The 17329-nt window shown below is 39.1% G+C and overlaps 1 protein-coding gene and 1 long non-coding RNA gene across 3 annotated transcripts in view; both read right to left on the reverse strand.

The window, feature by feature from the left end:
* Positions 1-6088, reverse strand: part of jak1 (Janus kinase 1) — a 34998-nt gene extending 28910 nt beyond the window's left edge. The window contains exon 1 of one of the 2 annotated variants that reach the window (XM_047586438.1): positions 5824-6088. The gene's annotated coding sequence lies outside the window, so the exon portion shown is untranslated. Of the gene's footprint in view, positions 1-5819 lie in introns of both variants that reach the window. The other variant, XM_047586437.1, reaches the window with a different exon arrangement.
* Positions 6089-13928: 7840 nt separating this feature from the next.
* On the reverse strand, positions 13929-17170 carry LOC125008902. The gene is made up of 2 exons (XR_007112926.1): positions 16306-17170; positions 13929-15717 (listed from the first exon to the last, which is right to left on the reverse strand). It is a non-coding gene; the product is annotated as an uncharacterized LOC125008902 (long non-coding RNA).
* Positions 17171-17329: the final 159 nt, after the last annotated feature.

Below are 17329 nucleotides of genomic sequence, written 5' to 3' on the forward strand. Positions count from 1 at the left end.
TAACAATTTCGCAAGAGATCTGCCACTAAGTTGGTGGACTTTAATGTGACCCAGAATGTACTGTGGTCGCACTATCAAAGGAATACAGCTAAATGACCAGTCAACAGACCAGCGTGTACCGAGAACTTCAGCGCTCAAAAGAGGAGATGATAAACCGAAACAGACATGCGGTGTTAAACTTCTGGGCCATAATAACCTTGCTCTTTATTGATAAATCGAGCGCCGTCCAGCGGATCAAGACACTTGAGAAAGTTTACAAAGTGACGGTAGCTGGTAAATTAAAAACCCCAAAGAGTAGATAGTGAGCAAGATAGTTATCTTTTGTTTACCATAGTACTCCGAAGTACCCAACGCAGTGCATGACTCTGCTGTGATGATGGAGAAATGCGGCGGTGGTGTATTTGCATCAATGTAAAAAAAGAAAAGAAAGGAGCGGTGGCGGAACGGCGGAAACGCTGCCTTATCACTCACCTAGATGTGTCCATACCTGCATCTCAAGCTTTTATTTTACCTTCAGTAAAGTCATTCTGTAAAGTCGTCAAGAACCGGTTCTTTAAAAGAACCGTTTCCAACTGGTTCAATTATATCATTATCGATATCATTAGCCTTCATGCTTATCGATTATTTTCATGACAAATCTTTACGTACCAGTCCAGTGGTTGGTGGTAATGCACCTAAAGGTTGTTTGCCATCCGCCATAAATCGAAAGAAGAAGAATCTTTACGTTGAACACCAATGGCTGAAGCACATTCACATCATGTGACACTGATGTGATGACAAGGAAGACGCTATGGCTTAGAGAAACGTGCCAAAGTGTGGCTTCACAGTGCAGCACCATAATTTTAAGGGCAAAAACACCATCAACATGCTGAAGCATGATTGTCGACGACACACAGCATTAAATACCAAGAGCGCCATGTGTACGACAATCGCCGGTCAACAAGTGCACCAAGTCCCAACATAGCATTGCTAGTGAGGCTCCAGAGACCAGTTTCCTATTTGTTTATTTACACGAGCTCTTATCTCTTGTTTAGAAACTCAATAACTCTCTTTTCAGTTGTTTACACGAAACCACGACCCCCTACTTTTTGTAGACCAAAAACGTCACAAGAAGAACTGATAAGGGAACTGATAAAGAAACAGATGGATAAGCAGAATCGATATTGGTATCAGTATCAATAGCATCTTATCAATGCCCATCCCTAGGTCTGACAAAGGTAACATTTGTGTACTTGGGTGTGGTAACTCAAGACATGACAAACAGAGCCTCTACTAGCACCTACATCTTCCAGAAAATAAAGAATGCAGTAAGTGCCATATTAAGAGAGCTAGAATTTGTGCTATCACTCTTTCTGGCCTTAGAGGCCATCACAAACTCTAAACAGGAAATAATGATTTTTTTTGTTTTCCAAATAATATCTTTTTTCTTTTTATTTTGACTGTGTAGATTATATAGCAGCGATGAAATCAATAGAAATCTTCTCTGTGTGACAGCAGAGCTGAAAGTTTAAGCACTATGGAAAATAAGTCTTGTGAGGAATAAAAAGTGAAACTAAAATAGACAGGGCCTTCCTTTTTTCCCATGACAGCCTGGCGTCCCACGGCTGCCTTCTACCGAGAGCAGCTGTTTTGTGACTCCTTCTGTTCATGACCACACGATAATGTTGAGTCCTTTGGAAAGTATTTAAGTCAAATGTTATTTGGTTAAATGTTCCTGAGAAACCATTGGGGCAATGTGCTTGTTCTTCTTTCATTGCCAAGACAATAAAACAGGGATGGGTCAGGGGCACTGCACAGGCGGTCACATTGCCAACAATTGGTGGAAAGTGGCAAATGCGATCAGTAGTCTTTATTTTTTATTCTTAGATTAGTAGGATGTCCATTAGAATCCACAAAGTGGGAAAGGGGAGGAACAACATAACTAAAACAGAAAATATATAACAGATAAAATATAATATCAACGAATAAGTGAAATCACTCTGCATTATAAATCAAATAACAATAACTAATATGTGCTTACAGGACAGTAGGAAGTTTTGTTTAAGTACCCTTTTAAAAGAAAATATACTACTTATGATTACATGGGAACCTCTATAATGTACAGTCCTCATCATACAATTTCCTTGTGGTCTTGGCACCACCACATGACCTGCTCATTTGTCGAGTTTGACAAAAACATGAAATTCAAACATCTAACATCTCATCTTCACACATCTCGGCATAATAGTTCTGAGTTTAACCAGTTAGCGGGGATAGTTTGGGGCTACATCACTCTTACAAAACTATCAGCACTAAAAACAACCATGCTTCCAAAATGGTAGATATGTCCAAGGCCACATCTGTTAGTAGCATTGATTTGATTTGTTTGTTTGCACATTGAAGACAGAAAACATTAAAAATAGTATAAACATTGTTAGTTGTTGTGCAGGAGAGATGGAAGCCAAGGAAAGCTTGGGAAATACCTCCCCTATGTATGTCCAAGGCCACATCTGTTAGTTGCATTGAAGCACAAGCTTAAGTGTCTAAGGTTTCCAGTTATACTCTATTAAACTGAAGGGTTGAATTCAAATTTAAACTTATTTACAGACTTTTTTTTTAAACTCATCTGATAAACCACACCTCACCATACCCATAACTAATCGTAGGTTTGATAAAGAAGAGGAAGAACTCATTAATGAATAGAGCCCGACAACCAAAGAGTCAAGAAATGAGCTGTGCTATTAGAATTTGTATCAAAGCCTGAACACTGTTAGTCAACATTTTTGCATTTGCTCCTGTAATTAGAGCTGCATGATTCTAGAAAAAAAAGTGAATCACATTTTTTTTCCTCAGAATTGAGATCACAATTCTTTGGCACAATTTTTTTTTTTCACCATCTATTTAACTCTCTTTACAGCTGACTTCTCTCTGCTTCTCTCCCTCACTGTTTCCACACACTTAACTGCAGATAGGCTTCCTCCACTGACGGAATCACGTGTTGTAAAGGCGCCTTATCATAGGTGGAGGGAGGAGTCGGTGGCAGTGCTGCCTTTAGGGGCGCTTGGAAAAATCCGGGAAGAAATGGGAGGATTTGTTTGTGTTGCCGTTCGTGAAATAATATTCTTAGGAATCGTTGGGTTACGAAATGAGATCAAAAAGGCTTTTCCTTCTTTTACTTGATTACAAATATTTAGAGATTAAATGCTGCCAATATTTTTGATTAACCAATAAGTTCTTAAGTGCAAGGCTGAAACAAATTATTTATTAGATGATTCCTGAAAATGAATCATGAACTAATTCTGTTACTCTACTTGATAAATAATGTGACAGAAATTGTACTGGGGCTGTAGTTTTTTTCCCATTTGATTACTTTTATTAACTATATTAACTATGTAATCCTGAAGCTGATCAGAAAATTTATTGATAATGAAAACAACACCTGAAATTTAACTCAATTGATTATTGAATTTTGTTATTAAAATACAAGAGAGAATCCTCAAACTAGAAGCATAAGAAGGAACTATCCTTTTATTGTTTTGGCTTTATAACTGACAGCAGTTTATTGACCACCAAATAACTGTTTGTTTTCAACTAATTGATGAATTAACAAAACAAAAGGTCAGCTCTAGCTTGATATCATGAGAGCTCAGCACTATATAACATTATTGCTCGTGTGCATGCTAGGTTAGGACATTCAATGAAATGACCAGTAGTCAAGTAATTACTTAATTGGTGCTCTATACCACCATAGACTTTTCTGTACTGTTTATTGCTGATTCATTATTAATTGAATGACCCATGAAGGATTACATAAGTGCGTTCATTTCATTTTCAGTCTGAATGCAACCATCTTTTATAAAGCTACTGCCTCAACTGTGTCTGTCTATCAAAGGAAAGCACGAATAAAGGATTTTATCATTTCAGCTTCATTATTCATCACCTAAAAAAAATAATTCAAAACATTTTTTAAATCTATTATATTAATCTTGAGAATTTATTCAAAAATAATAAAATAATTTGTATTTACTTTAAAGCACAATATTACTGATAATTAGAGTTTAAACCAAAAAAGGAGAAAGGAAACAGTGAAATTAGAAACAATAATGTTTAAATAAATACCAATATTTTATAAGACATTTTCGAAGTGTGCAATGTCTCTTCAATTTGCATGACAGTCTTTTTTTTTTTGTTCCTTTTATATAAATGCAGGTTAAGGAAAGGGTAACTGTAAAAATGTGAAAACAATGGCACCATTTTCTTTGTAACAGCTCTCATTTCAACAAAAATGTGCCACAAATTGTCTCACTTGCTGAAAGCTTCAAAACCACAGCGGGGAGAAAATATGCTGGTAAAGCAGTAACGTCACAGAGACCATTTGGTTATCGCAAGAAAAGGTCAAATTCGGTGATGATTACTGTTCTCTGAAGTTAAATACCAGGGTGAATACCAAAAGGTGGGCCTTTCGCTTTTCTTCCACTGAAATGAACTTAAGCGAAGATCAAACTACTACACATTCTAGATTTTGATCACCAACCTGTATCAAAGCATGTGAAAATAACCTTATTATAAATCCAATGTGTTTATCGTGTCACATGTCAGTTCTCTTCAGTCACTTACACATGTACTCAAGTCCACAAGCTTTGATATCCAAGTTAATTGGGTAATAAGAACAATATGGGCACAAAAAGCTCTTTCAAGGGTGATTACACCTGCCACTTGCTTCGTCGGATATCATGAAAATGTAGGTCGCCTTAAAATGTTTAAAGTCTACCAGTTTGCTGTGGCGAGTTCAGCTGAGGGAAGCTACAAAAAAACGCGGTGGTAAGGCTAAAAAAAAAAAAAAAAAGTGTTCTGTCTGTTTGCGTGATTGAGGACGTGTTTACTCCTGTCAACCTCAAATGTGTGAAGCCACTTACCCTTCGCTAACAGGATTTTGTTTAATTTAGCACAATATTTGCATAGCAGACTGGGCTGCGGCTGACGAGTTCACAATGAACTCTCAGAGAATCTGCGGGTTATTTTTCCAATCAACCAATTAATTGTAGGATCTTTAAAAAAAAAAAAGCCAAGGATAGTTGGAAAGTCCCATCTCAAGTTCTTGTTTCGTCAGGCCAACAGCCTGGCCGATCGCAAAAGAGAAACAACGGGAAACATTCACATTTGAAGAAGAAAACACTCACCACTCGAGGCTTCATGCTTGATTACTTAACTGATTCTCAAAAATGGTCATTGCATGGTTTTTACAGGTGGGGGATGGTGGGGGGTGGGGGCACAAAGTGAGTCACGTTAGTTTATTCTTTGCTTGTTCTGGCAATTAATGTAATTCAAGAGATCGAAATACACTGGAACTGAAGCGGTAGCTCTTATTAGTCATCGTGGCCCCTGTGGTCCCAGACAAAAAGAAAATAATCAACGGACTTTCAATTTTCTTTCTCATCCAACACGATTGAAGTCTTTTCCCTTTCTCCACCTACATTTCCTTTACACAGTAACGACAATAATCAGGCTCGAGTGAGAGAAATGAGTAGTGTCAGTCTTGAAATGGCGTTTCATTCGTGTGTATACACGTACAACAGATCCCCCTCATATAATCTTCCTCGTACCCTGCGTTCAATTTATCCACAATCACCTTTACAACCAATGTTTTAGCTCTCTTATCGAGACGCCTAATGGACGAAGACTCGCCGTGCCTGTTTGTTGACTTTGACAATCATAAGTAAACAGGAGCTCCGTCGTCTCCCCCCTTGACAGCAACGGAGCAGGATTAAAATCAAGTGGGAGCACCCACGGGAGCAGGAAACACACCGATGGAAACATTTCACGAACGGCTATTTACTCACCTACCAAGATTTCGCCAGACAGCTGGCAAGTTACTTCCGCCTCGTTAAAGCATTAGGCGCCTCGGCCGAGTTGGAGCTCCTCTTTTGGGAGGCTTTTTCTTGGTCGCCTGTCGTTTGTTCGAACTTCCAAACCTCCCCAGAAAAATGTCGAGTATCCAAAAGGAGCGAAATAAGACGCTAATTCCGCGGAAATCCTCGGCGTGCGGCAGCCCTACACCGTCCTCTTCTCTTCGTGCTAACCCTTCCTGACAAGTTTCCTCCCCTTTCCCGAAAACAACGCAGTGGCAGCCTGTGACACTCGGTAGCTGATTGGCTGAGGGGCCGGTCGCTCACGATGACGACATAAGCTCACGACATTTCATGGAGATGCAGACTGGGTGCCGTGGCTGTTGCCTGATCAGATAAAACAATCAGCTCATCCTCATCGGTGCCATTTTCAAGCTCTTCGCTATATTTTCTGATTTATTTTATTCTCTGTAATGATTGTATATTTGTCAAGAAAGGAAACACGATTTCCACTTAAAGTACTGTACCGGAACAAACTCCAAAACTGTGTTTGTGAAGGTGTGGTATATCCAGAAAAAAAAAAAAAAAAAAAAAATTGCTCTACTGGATTTGTAGAGCAACTTGTAGGCACAGGTGTCAGATATGCGTGCCACCGTAGGGTCTAATCTGATCTGGGATGAATTTGCAAGTTGACAATTTACATGGAAGACTGCAATTTTTCAGTTGAAATAACTGCTATGTCCTCTGTTGTACTTAGAGAAGTGGACAGGACACAACACCAGACAGCAACATGCACAAATTACACTTATTTTTCTTAGGAAATTTCTTTCTTTTTTAAACGATAGCTTATTAAATGTAAACATTCTCCTTATTTACTTGTTCTTCTTTGCACTAAAAAAAACAAAAATGGAAAAAATCTGTAGTTGTCATTACTTTCAGGTTATTGTTGTGTTATGTCACTGGTAAAACATCTGGAGACAATTTGTATTGTTACTGACGCTGAACTGAATTGAACTGAATTGGTCCAGCCCCTTGAGATCAAATTGGGCTGAATGTGGCCCCTGAACTAAAATGAGTTTGACAACATTGTCGTAGAATTTTGAGAAGACGTTTCGCCTCTCATCCAGGTAGCTTGTGTAACAAGGGTCATGTGTACAATTGTATAATTACAATTACATACCTGACCATGATTGTAGTTATTCCTCCCTAGGTGGAACCTCAATTAGCCTGTGTTCCCTGTGTTCTTTTTTCAGGGAACACTAGTTTTTATGAAGACCCTTGTCCTGCCACAACTCTCCCTCTGGCTTTTGTGCTCTGTGGGAAAGGTGAGCAGTTTTCCTAATTCCACTCTCTCTCGTGTGTTATTGGACCTCGTTTCATGGATTAATGTAAATGTATGTACCCGTGGTATGTCTTCATTTTAGGGTCTCGCTTGAGGGAGGTCAAAGCTCATCATTATTGGTTTTAGATAATACAGATCTTGAAACATAACACAATGCAGAGGAATTACATCAGTAACACTAGTTCACTCTAACTTGTTCACGCTTGTTCTCCCTAATTGGATGAACTGAAACATCTTCTCAAAAACTCTGTAAGTCCAGTTGCTTTTTTCAACGCTTTTTTGTTTTGGATACTTTTGTATATATTAATTTATTAGTCCCATGGCATGGATATATTGCTCCTCCTTTTCTATATCTATTAATGCTTGTTCTCTATTATATTTCTTTATGGAGATTTTTCATCATTAACACAGCAGAATATAGGTTTATAACCTCTCGCTCCATCACTTCAGATCCTGACGTCGAGCAAAAGTACCACTGAAAACTAAGCAAGTAAAATTCTTGAATATTAAATCTAACTTATGTAAAACATATTTAAATATCAAAGGCAAGAGTTATCAATACTTCAGCAACTTTTAATAGTTGGAGCTACAGTAAGTTTTAACTTATTTACAACTAATTTAGTACAAATGTTCCCAAAATATTCATCAGATGCCTTTTCAGGGTCACTAACATTCCCTTTCTCAGGCTTGTCTTCAATCTTTGTACTTTTTTTTTCTTTATTAAATATGAGAGTTTTACTTATTCAGGGCTCAATGAACATATATATGATGGTGCAAAAGAAAAGAGCACAACACAGATATCTAAAATATAACAATGACACACAATAGCTTTTTGTAGGGCAATCAAAAAAATTGCTTTACAAACTCACTGTTTTCAAAAATAAATTCTTCAAGTAACTTGTGACTAAAGTATGAGTTATCACTGAAAAATAATCGCTTCATAAATGTAGTATAAAGTAGCAGAAATGAGAAATAATCTAGTACCAACGTAAAGTAAATTGCATTTGAGTAAATGTACTTACAGTAGTTATACTCCTTGACCTTAAGCATTAACCACTGCATGATTATGATGATATGCTAATATCCACAGTGATGTGAAACCATAGGTGGAAAATGAATATCTCAGTACAGCTTTGATTCTTTATTTGCTTTCTTTCCCTTTTGTGACCATTTTGTTGTTTAAAAAAAAGAAGGAAAATAAAGATATATTGTTCAAACACGAAACTGTGGTTCCGCCCAAGATCGTCTTTTTCTGAAATCTATTCACTCACTGGGGATTCCCCCTTGTATTTAAAGACAAGAAGGTGGTCCCCAAGATGCATAGGAAAATCTTTTTGTAAGCTGCTATGGGCCGTTGCAGTCTTTTAATCCCACATAGTAAGAAAGAAAAAAAAAAATCATTTTCCACACCAGCTGTTGGAGTAGCTAGCTGTTAGTAAAAACGTCCGAAGGTGTGTCGGGAGGCTCCTAACTTCCCCCAAACTGTAGACCGTGTTTATGCTGCAAAATGGACCAAATTTGACATCCATGTCGTCTCGAAGTCAAATTTCATAAACTTAATTCAGTTGATGTTTGGTTCTATTCAATTTTATTTGGATGACGTCAATAACAATTCAAATGATCTCAAGAACCAGAACCAGAAAACTCCCAGTGCAGCACCAGGTGACAGTGGTACGGAAAAACTCCCTTTTAAAGACTTGAGTAAAACATAGCTCATTTGAGAAAGGTGTGCGGGGGTGGGGGTGGGGGTGGGGGGACAACTGCTTGAGACAGTCTGGGTAGAGACAAAAAAGGAGAAATGAGAGGAGAAGAAGAAATATTAAGAAGACAATACGTATGATGCAAACAAGCGTACAATGCTTGCATGTTCCTTGAGAGTTTAATTATGGATGACAGAAAGAATGGTCAGAGCTGGGATCCAGTGAAGAATCTTTAGATCAAGAGACATTATTATGCGTGCACAGAGAAATGCTTGGACCGCAGCAACATATGCAAACAGTATTTAGGTGTGAACATTTCCTCATATTGTAGGTCAATAAAGAGAAACAGAGAAGTGGGACATTAAACTAAAAAAAAGTCCTGGAGGTATTGTGGATCGGTGTTACGTCTTTCTGATTCATCAAAGTGCAACAAACAGGGATTTCCTCCCCCACGGACTTGTGCACCACATCTGAACACTTCTGAACGCAACGTGAGGAGTGTCATCGTTCAACTTTGCCATTTTGTAGGTGGCAACCATGTAGGTAGTGTCTTCAAGGCTTTGCCTAAAACATCTTTGCTATTGTGTTTCCACCACTCTGACAACATGCTTTTTTTTTTCCAATTACCTCTGCAAGGGCCCCATCTATTGCAAATTTGCATAACTGTCCTTTTGACTGTGGCTTGTTCACCGGAAACTTTCTGAGTCTTTTCCAGCGGCAAAAAAAGAAGAGCAATTATCCTGAACGTGAGTTTAACTCTTTAACATTCGCTCTCCTCACTTTTGTTCTCTCCCTTTTTTTTATAAGCAGCTTTAAAGATGTTAAAATAATCGTTCCAACCCTACATTTAATTTATATAATGATTACAAAGACGTCTGGATTTAAAGCACAAGTAACTTTAAAGCAGCTGGTAATCGACTCATAACAACAACCCTCCCTTTACCCACCGATATACACAGGAGACCCTCCAAAAAGAACAATAAAATAAAACATTTAAAAATAAATACACAAACAAACAAATAAAAAAGGCAGAAAAAGGGGAAGAAGAGCTGTAGGTCTAGATTGCAAACTACTGTCCAGCAACCACAACTGTATATTTTCTTTTACACAGTATTATACAGTATATCCACATTATTTTATAACTTAAATATCTTTCATATCTGCTTCTATGTCATGATGACGGAGTGTTTTTCGTTTTCTGACAGGAGTCTGGAGATGAAAAATCACACTGATTGTGAGTTGATACAGACACGTTTTATTAATTATAAATATCTGTAATAAATGGCGCCATGAACATAAGAAAGAGACTGGACATTATTTAGCTGCAGACGTTACTAACTATTCATAGTCACCGTATTTAGCACGTATTACACGAACCGAAGATGGTGTGTGCATTTAAACAGGCATTTTAGACACATTTATTTTAGAATATCACATCTGTGCCCACAGCATCTACTTCCACATCCCCTTGATAAACATATACTGTATATATTATATGGTGAGAAAAAAAATATGTTTTCAGACACCCCATGCATTTGTAAAATATTGCATTAAGAATCAGTCTTAGTTCTTCAAGCGCAATTTCTTTTAGTGCAGTCACAGGCAAAATACTAAATAAATCCTAAAACAGCCATAAAAATACTCAAAAGAATTTTTGAGTATTGGTTCATTTTGGTACCAGTGATCCACTAATGAAGGCCGTTCTTTTTTTTTTATCATTATTATTATTAAAAGACACATTTTTCTGTTGCTGTGCTCCTTGTCTATATAAAGCCAGTACATTTGAAAGTTCTTCACAGACAAAAATGTCTAAAATAGGGAACCTAACGCAGGAAACATACCTGAAGGTACAGATTCCCAGCCAGGAAGGGTGCAGATGACGCCGGACCGCCAGGAAGTGCAGATGCAGTCCTCCAGCAGTTGGATCCACTCTGCAGAAATACAGACGAATTTAACAGCTTGGAAGGCAAACCAAGATCTGGGCGTCCCGCATCCTGGTCATCATGTGAAGGGAAAACCGGCGAATGACGAATCACGGGAGCTCCAACAGCAGTGGTCAAACCAAACTGGTGTCCAGTGTTCCACCCGCCCTGTACGTGGTCGACTTTTAGATCATGGCTTAAGGTCCTACAAGGCTGTCAAGAAGCCCCTGATCGGTGAGAGACAGGGGTTACCCCGGCGTCGTTGGGCAAAAGCACACAAGAACTGGTCAGAAATTGGAAGACGATTCTGTGCTCTGATGAATCCAGTTTCTAGCTTTATCTTCCTCCTGCTAATGTGAGGGTACGCAGAAGACCAGGCGAAGCACTATCTCCAGCATGTACAGTACCTGCTGTCAAAAATGCCCGAGTGCTGCCGTGTTGGTCATCTCACTCTCTGTGATGGCACATTGAACTCTGCAAAATACTGTGCCATTCTCCAAACCCGCATGCTCTGGTCCGTCGAGGTGCAGACTGGACGTTTCAACAAGATAATGCCCCTTGCCACACATCCAGGGCTGGTAGAACTTGGCTGCAGGAGCACAGGATCCAGGTCCCGGACTGGCCAGGTCAATCCCCAGGTACTTGAGCCCTGTTGAAAATCTGTGGTGGATTAGCAAAAGGTAATAAATTCAAACCAAGAAATTTAGAAGAATGGGACAAGATTATGCCTCAACAGTGTGAAAGGCTTGTGGGGAACATGCCAGCCAGGATTAGAGTTCTACTGCTGCTAATGGCGGGAATATTAAATATTAATTTGATGATGTGATGGTTGATTTATTTTTTTATTTATTTTTTTTTTTAGTTTTGAACACATTCTCTGTTATTTGTTGCCTTTGATACTGACAATGTTGAGAACTGACATATTGAAACTGTCAAGAATTTTGTTTTCTTTCTTGTAAAAATCAAACTAAATAAATGGAATCTGTTTGTCTGATGCACAAATATTTCATGATAATATAAGGGTGTCCGAAAACTTTTTTACACTGCTGTATATTTTAATTCATATCACTGCTTATCCAGTGCATATGAAATCCAAATCATGGGACCTAAAGAGAAGTAGTTGCCAAAGTAGTTGTCATATTTTTGCCCCCGCATTTCTTTTCACATTGGAGTGGGAACAGTGCACCACGTGACACGAGTCACCGCAGTAGTAATAAGTGTGAGTCAAAGGGGGAAAGAAAAAACAAAACAAAAAAAAAAACTACTTCCTACCTGCAACAAAAAAAAGGAGGGCATGAATGTTCCTTAAAAGACCAAACAAACAAACAAACAACAACAACAAAAAAAGAAATGTGTAGCTCACTTTAAGGGAGGGACTTCCCAGCCACATCCCAGCAGTCACTTAGTGCCTCGCGTTAAGGGAAGTGTGCAGAAAATTCCCCACAATCACGGACATCAGCAGCGACCAAAGTCACAGACATTTGCCAAAACGGTAGCGTGGCGCTATCTTGAAAATAAGTGGACCTGAACGCCTGTTCTCATTTAATGAGTCACCCTTGACAGACCTGGTACTTTCTACTTTTTTTTTTTTTTTAATGAAAACAAAACAACAAAAAAGAAAGCCGTACCACAAAATATCTAGAGATCACATGGGTCTGAGAGAGAAAAACATGTGAATCAAGGCGAGATTAGCAGATTGAGGTTAGAGTGAGACAAAAACAAAATATGTATCATGACTCGTGAGGGGATTTCCACAGCAGCAGTAGTGTGTACCCTTTGAGTGTGACATGCCAAGGAGTCGGACAGGTGCGGAGTGACCTGTGGTTTGCGAGACATGACTCAAACCGTGCGTCTTATTATTCAAAATAGTGCTCAGAACAGAACAATAGTGTTCAGAACGTTTCAGTCTTGACATCAAGGACTGCAGAAGTAAAGTGTTTCAGAAAATGAACCGAGAGGCACCAAAACAACAGTGACGTGGTCTCACGTCATAGGGCATGAGACAATTAGTCGTTAGCATGATATTAGTAGATCTTTAGAGTCATGTCCACTTGTACTTTTTTTTAGTTTTTTTTTCATGTTTTGGCGTCTTTACTGTCAGGGGAAATCATTTAACTCTATGGAAAATACGAATCATGACAAACGAAAACTCCCTTTGCTTTAAAAACTTTATCGACAAGCTTTCAGATTACACCACAGTGTATGAGAGAGGTACATAAATCAACATCTTAGACATAAAGCTCACTAAATGTAGACGTGTAGCTCCCCCTGTTGACAACTATGTGGGACACCTACACCACGCTGTTGATACTATTACCTTTTTTTAAGAGATTTTTTTTTAGAACTTTACTACGGTCGGCCAGTTCATTAGGTACACCAGCGAAAACAAATGCCCACTCATGTAACTGTCCTCCACTCAGTCTTAGCTTCAGCATTCCCTTAAAATAAACCAAACACACAGTCATGCATTTAGGGGAATTACGTGCAGGACTGTTATATGAGAACACATTGGTTTACAATAGTGCACCTAATGAAGATGTGAGTCCACCTATCAGTGCAAAGTTCATCTAGATAAAACCTTCTTTGGACTGAAAATGTGCACAGGGGAAATGGAGCGATGTACAAAAACTTGAGAGCGCACCAATGAAGGAGTGTCCCTTTAGAGCAAGCACATGTTTTTATTATTGTTCACCCCCAGCACCTCCACCACCACCTCCACCCTATCGGTTACATTTATTGACAGGAAACTCTAGACAGGAGGGAAGGAAAAGGGAAGCAAAATAACTGCTGCGCATTTCACAGACTGCGTGTCTGGTCGTGTGCATTTAATTAAGATGAGATCAACCTGCTGATGTCAGCTGAAAAAAAATCATCTGAGCTTTATTTAAAAGATGCAATATCAGTAGTTTAACTTATTTATTTGGTGCAGCTCCGGCTGAGGTTGAATGACTGCAGCTTTAAGATCCATTGTTTTTCAAAACTTTAAGGGTTGCGCACATTTATATGCAGTACATAAAAATAAAATTTCACAATGAGTTTAACGCCCTCTGCACTTATACTTCCTTCATAAGAGTGCCACTCTGTTAGATTCAAGCGGGGTGTTTCAGCTTGTAAAGAAAGACTCATGGACCTTTTGACATCTTGTTAAACTTTTATTTATCGGCACAAGACAATATCCACTCACTCGGTCCTTCCTCTCGCCCCTCCTTCCTCTGCTCCTCGGCCGTCCGCCTCGACAGCTGCTCCAGTGTCAAGTTGGCAGCCATCCTTCAGTTATCACAGTACTGTACCTTCGATGGGGACAGCATCAGCACTGTGATAACTGAACCAGGGCAGCCTGTCAAATCTAGCAGTCTGTGGCTTCGCTCCATTTGTCACCTGCCCAAAACAAAAAAAAAAACGAGCTACATGGTCAGCAGGTGCAAAGATAACGGCGTTTTCCATCTCATGCAAAACAGGCTTCACAGCAATAACTTGGAAGCCCTTCCAAACAGCAGCTACAACGAAACAAAGACATATATAAGTCGCCTGAGAATCCCTAACTTAAATACATTAGTTCCTGACATTTTCACCACTCTGAACGCGTCTGCTCTCTAAACATGAGAGCACTAGAAAGCAAACTAACAGCACCAGATAGGCCTATATTCCACAGCAAATTGGGGCAACAGAAATAGAAAAGCAGATTTTTTTTTTTTTTTTAAAGGTTATAAGACATCCTTTCTCCTACATTCAAGTATTAATTTAAAGCATTGAGTCTGGGTGGCTACAGACATAAGCTTTAGATCAGAGCGGTGCTATGTTAGTTTATCAATTTATTTAGATCTGTGACATGTGATGGTATCTGCGCGACGAAAGTGGCACGATAGCCGATCCTGGCCTTCAAAAGTGAGATCCTGATGTCTTTTATAAAACGTGTTTACATAACAAGGCTTAACACGCAGCATGTGCTATACGCTATATTAGATTTTCTTTTTAGTTTCTTTTTTTTCTTTTAGTTTTGTAAATGTTTACTTCGACTATTTCATTTTATTTCAGTCTCATTTTATCTTTAATTTTACTTGTGGTTCTCAAGACTGTTATTTATTTTTTAACGTGCAACAACTGTGACCAAACAATTTCTCTTTGTTGATGATTAATGCCTGTTTAAATCCAAGTCTTATTAACCATTTATGATACTGAAACATTCCTTTTCACGTTTTTAATCCACAACTTTCAAAGTGATTTAAAACTTGTCAGAGAGCCCCTGTTTGGACGGTGATTATCTGAGAGGAGTATATAAGTATATTGTGCCATCTCTGATTGTTAGTTTTGCGCCTCCCCACTCCCCAATATAACAGGAGGGCTAAGGATTTTCCTTACACATATAAATATATATATACTACTGTATCATATTTTTGTCATTCCTAAAACATCCACAATTACGTTTGTTTAGCCGAATAATCAAGGATTAACTTGCACTTCCACTTTGAGACTTATATAGACCTGCTGGATGTGCATTTGGGATCCGTTTCTGGGTTAATTTTCCATTATGCATGGTACAGAAGTTAATGTTTGGTGTAAGATAAAGAAATAAACGAATACATCAGGAGTGCAAAGACTGTTCTCCCTCCTCCTCTCCCTGCTTTCTGCTCGGACTCGATGGAGACCAGCTCCTGTATATTATTCATACCGACCACAAGGCCGAGTGATGTCAGACTTGTTATGATTCTCCTCGCAGGCTCCGCCCCCACTTGTCGCGTCTCGGGCCGACGTAGCGGCTCTTCCTCCTCCTCCCTCCTCCCGCTCCTCCTCCTCCTCCGTCGTCTTCGTCGTCGTCAGTCCGCCCTCCGCGCTTCATGTAAACAACTCCATTAGAGCCCCGCTGCACGGGGGCACTGGCCCAAAATATTATCGCGTCGGACGTGGGCACCAAAGCGACGTGCGTAACACTAAACAGGGCAGAGGACAGACACGCTTGACACACCTAAAGTAACATTTGTTGACAAGAGACTGTTTAAAAAAAGAGAGAGCGACCCTGTGATGAAAGCGCGTCCATGTTGCGTAAATCCTCAATGTAAATAACAAGGGAAAGGCTTATAACCTACTACCAGTGAAGGGAGCAGCCACTCATATATAGCTTAGCAGTGGATCCTAGCTGTATTACTGTCAAGGGCGACAAATAAAAATAAAAGCTGTCACACCTTGTTGCTGTTTTCCACACGCACACACACACAAAAAAATTTAAATAAAAGTTGGCCAAATAAACGTTGCCACTGTTGTTTGTGCCAGCGCGCAAAAACGCGCACAGTCGCTTTATTTAGGCTAAACGTGCCCCTTAAAAAAGCGATTAAAATCAAAACATGAGTGCAACGTTCGCATTGAATATTGTGCAGCCAAACGTTAACGCCCAGCATTACACACACACCCCTTTTTTCTGAGCAAAAACAAACAGCACGCTATGGGATTCACATATAATCATTTTATCTTAATTGCATCCACTCCGCACTGGACGTAAGGCTATTATTGAGCTCCCTTACCTGCAAATTTCCCGTTCAGCGTCCCGTGTTTACATGAATATTTTTAATGACGCAGCAAGACCACACAGAGCAACGTGATTGTCGCCATTTTTTGTTGTTATTGAATTCTCCAAAGCCATGTGACAAAAAAAAATGATCATGGCTTCAAAAAGCAGGCTTCCGGGTGCGGAGGCAACAACTAGTTTCGCCAAGGGTTTAGAAGAAGAAAAAAAGGTTAATCTTCCGAGTTGTTTGTCTGATGGATTAGTCTGGTTACTCCTCTGACTAAAGACTGAGAGGCTGTGCGCAATGTTTGACAGCTCCGGGACGCTGCCGCCGCCGTATGGCTCGCAACAAGTACGCTCACTGGATTCCTCCCGTCCGCAAATGTTGCGCGGAATGACAGCGACTCATGTGCTTTTCTGCGCCTCCTGCCAGCACAGTAAAAACAAAAACACAACAAAAAAACAAGAAACAAAACAACAAAAAAGAAGAAGAAAAAAAAAACATGAGAAATAATAGCCCCGCCGAGCACAACCAAAAATAAAAAATAACGAAGTGGTTGGAAATGCTGTCAACAAGTGGTGGAACCTAAAAACAGCCCAATACTTTGCCAGTTGATGGAGCAACGTGCACAGTTTCTAGCGCATACCAGTCTCCAAATTTCAGCTTCTGCATATAATTAGAAAGATTGATCACTTTAGCGCACTTCCACTTCAAACCAAAAAAAAAAAAAATATTGCATCACATCAATCAACTAACCTACATTTCTCCCCCACTAATTAACATTCTTTGTTTCTTGTAAATATTCAGCAACATATGTTTACATGTTGTCTTATAAATCTGATGTTCCAAGAAAGTGTGTGCTGTTGCATATAATTAGTTTGTAATAAAGCTTACCAAGCGGGTTGAAAATTATGTGTAACATGAAAAAAAAATAAATAAATAAATAAAAAATAGATAGATAGATAGATAGATAGATAGATAGATAGATAGATAGATAGATAGATAGATAGATAGATAGATAGATAGATAGATAGATAGA

Source organism: Mugil cephalus, chromosome 6, assembly GCF_022458985.1.
Source record: "Mugil cephalus isolate CIBA_MC_2020 chromosome 6, CIBA_Mcephalus_1.1, whole genome shotgun sequence".
Taxonomy (NCBI): Eukaryota; Metazoa; Chordata; class Actinopteri; order Mugiliformes; family Mugilidae; genus Mugil; species Mugil cephalus.